Raw genomic sequence first — 12,402 nt, forward strand, 5'->3', positions numbered from 1 at the left:
CTTTGTTATTCTTCATTCAAGTACTTTCATCATACTTTCATTGGAGTCTATCTGAATCATGCTTTAGTCAAGTCATTTGACTATAGTAATTTAGCTCCGGAGACATTTCCAAGTCTCTTACAGTGGTTAGATCTTGTTATTCACTAACCCACGATACCTCGGCTTGAACAACCAACGTCTTCAGACCATTCTACGAACATACTTCCATTCCGTACTAGGACTGCATCATAGGGATGTAGGTCAAACTTTCACGAACATACTTTCATTCTGTACTAGGACTGCATCATAGGGATGTCGGTCAAACTTTCGAGAACATAGTCGTACTCTTTACATGAACAATCTAAGTACATTAGGATCAACCAGAATCACTCACAAAATCCTTATCTTTCGTGTTACAGAATCATGTCATCATCCGGAAGCAATCAGTCGAACAAGGAAACCTCCGCTTTTACTATGCATGCCGCTACCTTTCAAACAACAGTTACAGCTGCCGTAGTGGCTGCCGTAACCGCGGTCCTTGCGCACCGTAGCGCTATTAGCATAGTCAATACTACTGATGGGAATGAAGTTTCCAATCGCGATATCCATCCAGGAAGTCGCCACACAGTAACAGTCACAGGCTCGCAAAGCCAAAAAGCAGAGAACAAGAAACGAAAGTGTCAAGCCCGGAAGGAACACAACAGATCCCAAAAGCTGGCTATACAACATCAGCAAGTGGAAACCCCTGCCGTTCCCGTACCACGCAGGCCATACGAGGGAAAACTCCCGAAGTGTGATAAGTGTAGTTTCCATCATCATGGGGCTTGCCATGAGATGCAGTGTTGCAATTTCCTAAACATAGGGCACCATGCTCGTAACTGTGGAGCACCGGCGTGACCCATCACTCAAGTCCCTTTCCTCGGGACTAACCCTGCATACAAGATTAGTTATAACGCCGAACGATTTAAGAAGAAATTTTCAAAGTGGAGTAACAACAAAGGCACTCGTGTCCACATAACATTGGCTAAACACCGAAATCCCGTCACCAAAGCTAGTACTAGCCAGTCATGCTACCAATGCGGTGAGATAGGGCACTTCAAGAAAGATTGCCCAATAACAAAGAACTCGGGTGCTGATGGGAAGATTCTCAGGATCACAGCTGCAGGAGAGCCTACTCCGAAAACCACGTTAATGTAATTAAGGCGTTTCGTTGTAACAGACTTATAAAATATCTAGAACTAGTGCAACTATAGTCTTACCTTTTGTGAGATCCTATCTGTATAGGAATTCTCGTGCTGCGTATACTTGTCTTTTGTAGTATATCTTATTCGCATCAATAGTCTTGTGGTAAATCTAAAGTACTGTAACTCTGTTCATGGTTGCACGGTTGTGTTTTGTCTGTAATCATCTTATATTCGAATCTAATGTCTTTAAGTTTCAGTATGATGCCGACATTATCATACGACTCGATTAAATTTGATCCTCACGAAAACAGGTTCATACGTACATCTCTTTCTTCTAGATCACTTTTCCAGCGAAGCCATCATATCGGAACACCGAAGTACTCATGCCAGGAGTACCTCTTAGTTATTTTCTTTCCGAAGAAATCCCCGAAGTATCACTCGTGCAGTACGTCAAGTTCAATCCAAGGATTCATACAATTGATCTATCACTAAGGAATGTATGCACAAGAGTGATATATAATCAAGGTTCTATAGGTTTAGGATTGATGATTCCACTTTAACTTCGTTTCCCCGATGGGATGTGAGCTTAAGGAAGAATCAGTTATTCGACTACCTTTTCAATCTTAATTATATATGACTCGTATACACAAAATAGGGATTGTGAACCCTGTATGAATTCTAATATGAACTTCAGGACGGAGAACTGCTTAAGCCTACAAGTAATCACATCGTCATGCGAACAAACTTAGAACCCAGTACGACTCCCGTAAACAGATCGCCCTATAGTTTAAACACCTACGGAGATACAAGAACAGTCCGGACAACTTAGCGAACTACCAAGAAATTGAATTAGAAGACTAGGTTCTCACCCTAGAGAACCCCGGTCATATTCTTCCAGAGATCGACGGATTGCATCGTACGTGCCTCGGATATCGAGGACTTCGTCAAGATTTCGTAGAAATCGTTATGTCTGCCTCGCATAGACGAAATGGTTGAGCAAACGCAAGGAAAGAATTACTACCAGGAATGGATCTGAGAACCGAATATCTCCAGTTCAAGTGTTAGGTAAAGATGTCCGGAAGGCTATCTCCTGAACTCGATGCGGACACTTCGAGTCCGTAATGATACCCTTCGGATAGGACCAATATGCCTATAGTTTTCATGAGCTAAATGAATAGGGTTACGTCTTTCTTAGTTGGATCAATTCTTCATTTCTCCATGAAATTACTTACTTATCTACCCTCGTAGTAAGAAGAAAACCCATGGAAACAGTCCCTATAGAAGAACTTTAGCGAAGTTCTCTAGGCATGAGTTTTGAAATTGAAGAGTCAAATTTCTATGACACACTGTTAATACTGTGAGAAATTTTGAGCACTCTTTCAATTTGTCAAAACCGTTGAGCATTTTTCTACACCAGAGACGCCGACAGTCTTTCGCCAAATTCTAGGTCTTACCGACCTACAGCCTTAGTTCATTCAGAACTCCTCGCAAGCTACAGAAACTCGTACGACTTTGACCCAGCAAGGGGTGGCCTTTGACTGGGAAGTTACGCAAGAAAAAGAACCTTTGAAATTCCAAGTGAGTGACCAAGTTCTTTAGGATAACTCACTCTGGGAATGGCTTAATACGCTTCGTAAAGCGTGGAAAGCTAAATCCAATATAGTTAGGACCCCAGAGATTCTTATCAGAATCGGTCCTGTCCCTCGCTCAAACTAGACATACTCCGCGAACTCAGTAACGTACATTCTACTTTTGTGTCTCGATCGTGAAACCATACCTTTCCGTTAGGACTCTTGTAAGTCCACTCATCGAGATCCTCGCCTTCATATTAGAACCGTAGTGACTCTCAACCGAGAGGTCAAGCGGACGAAGCAACGCCGTCATCAGTTAGTGAAGGTTCGTTGGGATGCCAACCAAGAACCCGATTTCACCTAAGTACGCTAGAACCAATCGATTAGGAAGTTTCCTCCTCACGACTCGATCATTCGTGCGTACTTCCTTGACTAAATTCTAATTTCGGGACGAAATTCCCTTTACTAGGGGGATGATGTGACAACCCGAAATTTCCATTCTGAACAAACCATATCAAGCCAACAGATGTAGAACAGTTACAGTGAAAACTCAGATTTCGAGTATAAGTTTGGCAGTTTTCAGGACTTTTACACTTAAGGAGATATTAGGAGAGTGGATGCACTAGGGTTTTGTGCAACACTGAAATTCCAATACTCTAGGACATTAGAGTTCATTCCGAGAATAGAAATATTTTCTGCCAAAAATCTCAGGACTATAAATAGAATTCTGAACCAAATTGGTTCATTAGTTGAATTCCAATTAGAGAAAAGCCAAATTCCCTCTCACGGATCTTCGGGTTTTATCCCAAATCGTGAGTATACTTCTCTAGTTGTTTTATAATACTTGTTATAAGCTTAATAACATAGATTACATGCCAAATATGTAAGATCCGGGAGTTTACCACCCAAGAACGTTCTTGGGGAGTAAACTCCATTTTAAGGTCCTAAAGGGTTCCAATGACCCTCAAAGCTTTAGAACTCGAACTAGGAGCCTCCAAATCATGCCTTATACCACAAAACAATTAGGATCTATGACTAGAAGGGAGTTTACAGCCAAGGAGCTTCTTAGGCCGTAAACTCCAAGTTTTTAAGTGCCAAAATGCTATGAAACACTTCTTAAGGCTTAGATTAAATTAGGACAAGTACCCTAAAGTGTTTATAGCCTAGCAAACACAAGAAATCACAAGGAAAAAGGAGTTTACGGCCAAGACAAACTCTTGGGCCGTAAACACCTTTAAAGGGGTCAAAGGACACCCTAACACCTTCCTTAAGCCAAGAGACAATTCTACTTGTTATAGCCTTGAAACGATTCACCACTAGAGTTGTAATAATTCTAAGCTCTGTTTAGGCACTTGGTTGAGAGTTTACGGCCAGGAGTTTACTCCCCTGGGCTGTAAACTCCAATGAATATGGTCATTAGACCTTAAACTCCCATTAGGGGCATTGCACTCCTTTGTTGCAACCCATTAGCCTCATAGCACTTGACCAAAAGTGTTTTCCTCGCGCTTAAATGTTATTACTTGTATAATTAGTGTTTTAATCACTAATTATTTATATACATATGTTTTCATATGTAATTAGGATCATTGTGTGTGTCTAAGTTTTCACTTGACACTAAGCACTTGTCCGATCCTTCCGTATGATAACAGTCCGTTCAATTCCAGTCACTTATTGCAGATGAGTTCATACCCCTTAATTAATGTTTTAAACTATTTTAAATGTTTATGGGGGGGGGGGGGATACAAGTAGAATTATGCTAGTTATTATATCAATCACATGCGATTAATAAGTAGAATTACGCTAGTTATTATATCAATCACATGTGATTAATATACAACATTCAAAAGATTTGGCTACTCATGAGCCGTTTTACCAAACGGTTTCCTTCAAATGATTTTTATAAACATTTTATATGTTTTAAACCACTTATTACACTATACATTTTACTCTGTACATTACCTTTCAAACTTATTTACAACTGTGATTCAAACAAATGTTCCTTACACTTAAACTGTTTTATCAAACTTATGCCTTCAAATTCTTTTATAGATTGACATCAAGTCGATCTATTCTTAAAATAATCTTTCTGTTTCAAATGTCTTACAAAACTTATTTATGCTTTTATCGTATTATAAATTGCATGCCTCTATATGTATAGTTATATAAGAAATGTTTAAAAGACTTAGGAAGGCTATCCACCCTATTTCCTTTTCGCGCTTGAGATGTGGTCTGGTGGGATATCGGGTACTCGTCCGAAGGTCGTTTAAATATTAGTTATATATCATGTGTACATATATTGTCATAAAAGGTCCTTCCAGTTCATCCCATACCCTTGGGTAGCAAGGGTATACATCCATGACCATACGTACCAGATAGATTACTAGTAAACTACCATATGGGTAGTTTAGGAAGATACTAGAACAATTACTAGAACGCGATATCATACAATGAGTCAGTTCATTCATGAGTCAATACTTTCTAGAACATTACTGTACATTACATATACAACTATACTAGGACGAGAACATATACAACGATACTAGAACGATTACATTACTATACTTGCTAGGTAGAGAGCACGTACATTACAGCTAGAACAGTTCATTACATTACATATACAAGAATACGTCAATTATTGTGATTTAAATCGGAGCATGACTTAAATGACATGGCTCGAGTTGTAGCCAAAGTCTCTAGAAGGGAGAGCGTGAGTTTGCGTATAGATTCTATAATTGATAGACTATCCTACACCTTGCTGCTAGCTACAGCGGGACCTGCAGGTCTGCGGGTGCCAAACGTCATACATTAATTTCGACCATTCTTATGTCGATGTAACCAGTCTATAGTATGAGTTTGTGTATAGACCTATACTGGATTGACTATCCTACACCTTACTGCTAGCTACAGTGGGATCTGCAGATCTGCGGGTGCCAAACGTCATTCCTTATTACGACCATTCGTATGTCGTTGTTACCAGTCGATAGTATGGTACAATTTATCACATAATGCCTTAGCCTAAAATCCGGTTGAAGGTAGTTAGTACGGTAGTAGTCCTTTTAGAGCTACGTTTTAGTACTACATTAATTTTCCCATTACATATTTTTAGTGATGACCTCACTTAAACATTAATGTACAAACTATATTTTTGGATAATGATAGTTATACTTTGGAAAATACATACTCTTACAAGAGACACACATACAGAACAGTTAGGTCTTGGTAGAAGACACCTTCATATACTAGAAGGAATCATAGGGATTCTAGGGTTTTTCAAACACTTACAGTTCATATACACTTTCAAATACTTTCAATACATACACTTACAAATACTTACATACAAATTAAGACACTAAATACTTATGATCTCACCAGCTTCAAAGCTGATACTCGCTTTCAAAATTACTTGTATCCTCAGGTCATCATAGACAGGTACCGATGCAAGGAGAAAGGAAGATGGAGCTTGTTCAAGACTTATCTTTCATTTTGATTTATGCTTTAGTGTTTATCAAAATTTGACAGAACATATTTGTATAATAATTATATTATTAATGCAATGGATGATGTTGTTGCTTGTTTACTACTTTACATTGTTGTTGATATTATACATGACGTCCTCCGCCCCAGAACGTTTCCGCCGTTCTTGGTTTTGGGGTGTGACAGATTGGTATCAGAGCATTGTTTATAGTGAATTTAGTATATCAACCCATAAAAGATATACGAACTATAAATACATAAGGGATTAAAAATACTCTGACCAAGAGTTTATACTTTAAATAGTAAAATATTTAAGTAAGTATACGTGCTGCATTCATACTAAAATCAGTGTCACTAGGACAGTACAAAAGAATTACGATTATTGGACAACACAAGTGGGCTTAGAGACATATGGTCAAAACTGGGAAGATATAGCCTGATCGCCTATATTATCCGAGGGTTGACTAGCATGTGCCTAAGTTTAATTGTGTGGTTGCAACAATGCTAAAATCTTACCAACCCTACCACAATGAGAACAATAGAACATAACATTAAAATTAAAATACTATAGAAGTATTTGTTGTTACTATAAGTACTTTATACTTGAGAATTAAAACGGGATCTTCATTAATAAGTTGATAGTTGCTAAGTGGATACACTAAGGCTCTATGTAATTAGGATGTTATAGACTTAGAATCTGTGATAATTTTGCCTTACCCCTATTCTGTGTGAATTTGGATTTAAGGTCACTTATTCGAAGGTCTATCTTGTTTAGATTACACATAGCTGGTATGCACTTCACAAATAGCGATGTAACTAATGAAGGTGTTCTAAATAATTATCTAGATAGTTCGTCTAATAATTATTCTCTTACCCTAAATTCTCGCATAGAAAACATAGCTGGACCCTATCCCCTCGGCAACCAGTATCTTCCGAATGAAGTCATAGCTGGTTGGTTTGGAGAAGAACCATAGAATGATCATCCTATCCTCTTTAATGATCACCATGATGAAGACCTTTCGTACAATGCTAACTCCGAACCAGAGGTTGAGAACCTATCCCGAGCAGCTCCCTTTCCAATTCCTAACCCTCGTCCGGATTTTCACGGCCCGAGTCCTTCGTAAATTACACGACTAGTTATGTTTCTTCAGGCGGACTCGTCGAGTAGATCGAGGCTACTCGGCGAGTCGAGTGTTCTGCATTTCTGATCAGATAATTATACTCAACTTCCTCGAGCAGTCTTTTTATTTCTAGCAGGTCTCTTTCTGCATCAAATTCTTCTCCATGCGTGATGGTGGACTTATTTGGCTCATCTTCGTTCCATTCCTCCATTAATTCTTCTAACATATGAACGGAAAACACGGTGTCATCACTGTTTCGCGGATGTTTCATTGCTTGTTCAATCCCAAAGTAACCAATTTGTCTCCTACCCGAAGAGTGAGTTTAGAGTCTCGCATGTCAACTATAGCACTTGCGGTGTTAAGAAAAGTTCTTCCAAGTATGACATGGACTTGAGGATCCGCTTCCACGCCTAATACTATAAAATCCACGGGAAACACGAACTTATCAACCTTCACCAATAGATCTTCACATATTCCTCTTGGGAATGTGACCATTTTATTTGCTAGGTGAATCATCATTCGAATTGGCCTTGGCTCCGGAAGATCTAACATTTTGAAAAATGAGTAAGGCATGAGATTAACACTTACCCCTGAATCAGCAATGCATAGATGGTAGTTAAGTTTCCAAATTGGCAAGGCAATGTTATGCTTCCCAGATCACCCTTCTTCTTAGGTAGTTTGTTCAACATGGTAGCTGAAAAATTCTCATTGAGGACCACTTTCTTCACCTCTTCCATCTTCTTTCTATTGGTTAAAAGCTCCTTGAGGAATTTTGCATATTTTGGCATTTGTGCAACCGTCTCTATGAATGGCATATTAATGTGGAGGGCCTTTATGTGTTCTAGAAACTTCTGGTAGTCAACTTCATTCTTTTTCATGTCTATCTCGAGCATGAAATGGAAGTGGAGGCTGATATGGCTTTACAGGAGGTTGACTTTTCTATTCAGGCGGGGGACTCGTCAAGTCCATATCATCGACTCAACGAGTCGAGTCGTGAAATTGTGATTCTTAAAGTTCTGCTTCTTCCTCTTGCACAACCTAGGGGTCTTCTTGTTGAATAGGGGCCAGGGGAGTTATAATCTTCACACTCCTAGTTGTTACGATATTTATATGTGCACCTTTTCGGTTAGTTTTGGTATTACTAGGAAGTCCACCCGGTCTGCTCTCATTTACTTGTTGAGCAAGCTGGGCCAGCTGCTTCTCTATGTCGAAGATAGATGCTTGTTGATTTCTAAGTAGGGCTTGTTGATCTTTCATCATAAGTTGGTGTTCTCTCAACATATTTTGTTGAACTTTGAGTGTAGCATCGGTATCATTATGTCTTTTCTCGGATGCAGCGACGAATCTTGTAGGCATGTCTTCCAAATCTGATTTCTTTTCATGTACCGGTTCCTCCTTTTGATAAAAGCCTTTATCTTTTTGCTTGTATTTCTCCTCCCTTATCTTTTTATATTCATCATATGGTAGCCATTCTTTCTTGGGTTTTCGCCAGTTATCATCATACCTGTCTCCACTTGAATAGCACACTTGTACCTTCCGGTTCCCATTCTCATCAAGGTCACAATATTTTGTAAGGTGGGGCCCTATACATTTTTCACATCCCACCCTAATAGCATGGATGGATTGGTCCATCTTATTCATTCTTTGGTCCATGCTTTCCAACTTTTCCATCATCGCTGCCATGTCATCGGTAATGGAGTTCACCGCCCCTCGAGTCAAGTCATTCCTTGGGTTGTGGTATTCCCTAGAATGCTTAGAGAATTCTTCAATTAGTTATTTGATCACCGGGGGTGGTTTCTTTGTGAGAGGTCCTTTTGAATCAAGGAGTTGCCTCGTGGTCATATTCACTCCATCATAGAAAATGGATACTTCTTGTTGGCTATTAAGATCATGATGTGGGAAATTTCTTAGTAGACCTTTGTATCTCTCCCACGCCTCGTATAAGGATTATCCAACTTGTTGCTCAAAGTTGGCAATGGCTTTTTTCAATTTGGCTATCTTCGAGGGAGGACAAAATTGATCAATGAACTATTCCTTCATTTTAGCCCATGTAGTGATGGATCCTAGTGGTACTGATTTGAGCCAATCCTTTGCAGCACCCTTGATTGTGACTGGAAGCATACAAAGCAGCATAGTTTCGCGAGGCACATTTGGAACATTAAAATAATCAGCTACGTCGTTCACCTCATCCAAATGCTTGTAGGCATCTTCGTGATCTTTCCCGTAGAATGTGGCCCTTTAGTTTGAAAGTGGCAGTAGCGGGAATGATGGGTTGTACAAGTCCCGGGCTGGTATCGTCACGTATCTTTTTCTTCCATTCTCCCATGGGAACTTCATCGATGTTAGCCATGGGGTTAACTGGTTCGTCTTCGAACTCGCTTTCTTCTTCGAATTTGGAGTCATAATTGTACTAAATCTCGGCTTCTTTTGTATTATCTTCAAAACTTTCTAATTTACTTCCTTCGCTTTGTTGACTGCTGGCCTCACCTGCTTTCTTGTCCTTTTTCTTCCCAAAAACTGATTTGAGGTGTTTGAATGGTGATTTCTTTGGCGGGTGATTGTCTTCAATTATATTATCTTTATTTTTTCTAAGTGCAGATTCCGGGTCTTCAAATGGAGGGACCAAAGCTGTGTCGGATCCTCGGGTCATCTAACCTGAAATCAAAACAAAAAATATGGTAAGAAGAAAAAATTGAAATAAAACACAAAACTGAAAATCAGCGATGGACTCGCCGAGTAGCTACGACTGCACTCGGCGAGTTCAAGGCAAAAACAGAAGAAATCTAAACGAAACTTCTAAATAGAGAAAACTAATAAAACCTATCCTAATAACTAAATTACAGAAGAAATAACTTTCTGCAAGATACATCTCACACAAAGGATCGATAAAACTAGAAATTAGTATTAATTTTTTGAACTGTTCCCCGGCAACGGCGCCAAAAACTTGATGTCTGTAAAATACACTAGTTTTATTCCTACTTTTAAATATAAATCTAACACACAAAAGGCAGTGTACCTATCAGTTGGTGGTATAATAATTAAGTAAGCAGGTATCAAACACAAGAAACGGTAAATTAAAAAAATACTAGAATTATCTAAAAAGAACAAATAATAAAAGGAAGGGTTTTCTCTAGATTTGCAAGACTAGAAACTTAACTAAAACTTAATTAATCAACTAATAGCTGACAAAACTTAACAACAAACTAATTTCAATGATCAAAAGGGTTTTTGTTTAGGTTCGATTCATTTACTCCTATGCTTAATATTTATGATAATGCAATAGATTAATTGTTTTTGGTTACCGACTATGGTGATTAGATTCACATTCATTATTACCAATCCTAAGAAAATAGATTAATTTAAGCAATAATCAAGTGATTAAACTAATAAGTTCTCTAGTTCAATTATTCGGGTTAAATAAGACCTGTAATTAGCTAACTAAATTGGTGATTCAATTAACCTCTTGTTGATGGTGTATCATACAAGCTGACACATTAATTTACCCATTCTCTAGTTAATCCTAGTTTCATATTCATTATTGCTAGGCATATAGCAATGTGTTCACATAAATTATATGAGATAAGAAATCAAGAGATGTTCATGCAGCTTAATTACTTAGCAATCAACGTAAAATAGTTATGGTTAATGCATAAGAGTCTTTAACAAGCTTAATTTAATAAAATCACCAAATAACAATCAATCAAAAGAGTAAATTAGTCCATAGGAGCAAATTGATCTACCCTAAACAGAAACTAAAGAATTTAGTTCATGATTTTAGTATATGAAAACCTAAAAACGAATTTAAACAAACCTAACATAGTTCTATACAAAAGTAAAGTGGAAAATTAAACCTAAATTGCCTTAATCTTCTTAGAATGAAGGATTAGGGTTCTTCAACGTTTTCTAGAGTTCCAAAGACTTCCTTGATCGCCATGTATTTCCACAAAGGTTCCAGAGAAAGCTCCAATTCAGGTTTATTGGTTCTATTTATAGATTTCTCAAAACAGGGGCTACTCGTCGAGTAGCCAACGAACTTGTCGAGTCCCCTTGAAGAATCCGTGTACGGCAAGGACTTCACGTATTGCTTCGTGAACCGTCGTGTGTACTCTATAGAAAATGGAAATGAAAATTTTCTGTGATAGTGAATGTGTAGTTGCCTTAGCCAAGGAACCAAGGGATCACGGGAGATCCAGACACATCGACAAAAAATACCATTTCATCAGACATCGAGTAGAAGAAGAACTCCTCATGGCAAAGAGGGTATCATCGGATGAGAATCCAGCAGATCCCCTCATGAAGGGACTGAATCGGGTTAAGCATCTCAAACATGCTCGGAGCATAGGGCTGAAGGATGATACTAGTTTTAGTAGTTAGAAAATTTGAAATTGGTAAAGTGTAATTGACATTTCATGACGAATAAAAGTTGTGTTGATTTATGAGTAAAGTGTTGCTATCTCTTGTCAATCGTTTACTATATTTCTTTTGCATGTTTTGACTTCCAAAATAATTATGTTTGGTATATCATATTATTCGAATTTAAACAGCCGGTCATATGTTGGAAGTAGGTATGAATCAAGACTATCATGAGTTGGTTGCAGAGGTTTAAGTTGCTGGACATAGCTACAACACTCATGAGTGTTCATAAGTTCTGAGCATTGGAATCAACCCACGCTAACTGGAATCACTTCATGGCATTTATCTTGAGTGATCGTGAGACGGTAAAATCATATAAGTCTCAAACCTAGAGATATGATTTGTTGCCTATGAATTGGTTATACATTGAATGTACGAAAACGCATTGGTAACTCGATGTTATAAAATGTGCTTTTATGTATAATTCAACAAGTAGTAGAGCAAACATATGAGTCGAAGTTTATCTGTTCCTTCTTGGATTAGAAGTTGATATCTGGGCCCCTCGATGATTTTGTTTTGACTTATGTACTGGGCCCGGTCAGAACCGAATTGATGTGTTCAATTTAGTTCTATGTTAAGCAAATCGGAAATCAGGAAACAGGTTACTGGACAATAAGTAAGACATTGTTCCATGTATTTGTCTAGCTGATATCTAGAACA

The 12,402-nt window shown here is 38.3% G+C and overlaps 1 non-coding gene across 1 annotated transcript; it reads left to right on the plus strand.

Moving 5' to 3' along the window:
* The first annotated feature begins 9,214 nt into the window (after positions 1–9,214).
* Positions 9,215–9,321, plus strand: LOC111885037 (small nucleolar RNA R71). Its single transcript, XR_002847980.1, has one exon. It is a non-coding gene; the product is annotated as a small nucleolar RNA R71 (small nucleolar RNA).
* Positions 9,322–12,402: the final 3,081 nt, after the last annotated feature.

This window comes from Lactuca sativa, chromosome 5, assembly GCF_002870075.4.
Source record: "Lactuca sativa cultivar Salinas chromosome 5, Lsat_Salinas_v11, whole genome shotgun sequence".
NCBI classification, from domain to species: Eukaryota; Viridiplantae; Streptophyta; class Magnoliopsida; order Asterales; family Asteraceae; genus Lactuca; species Lactuca sativa.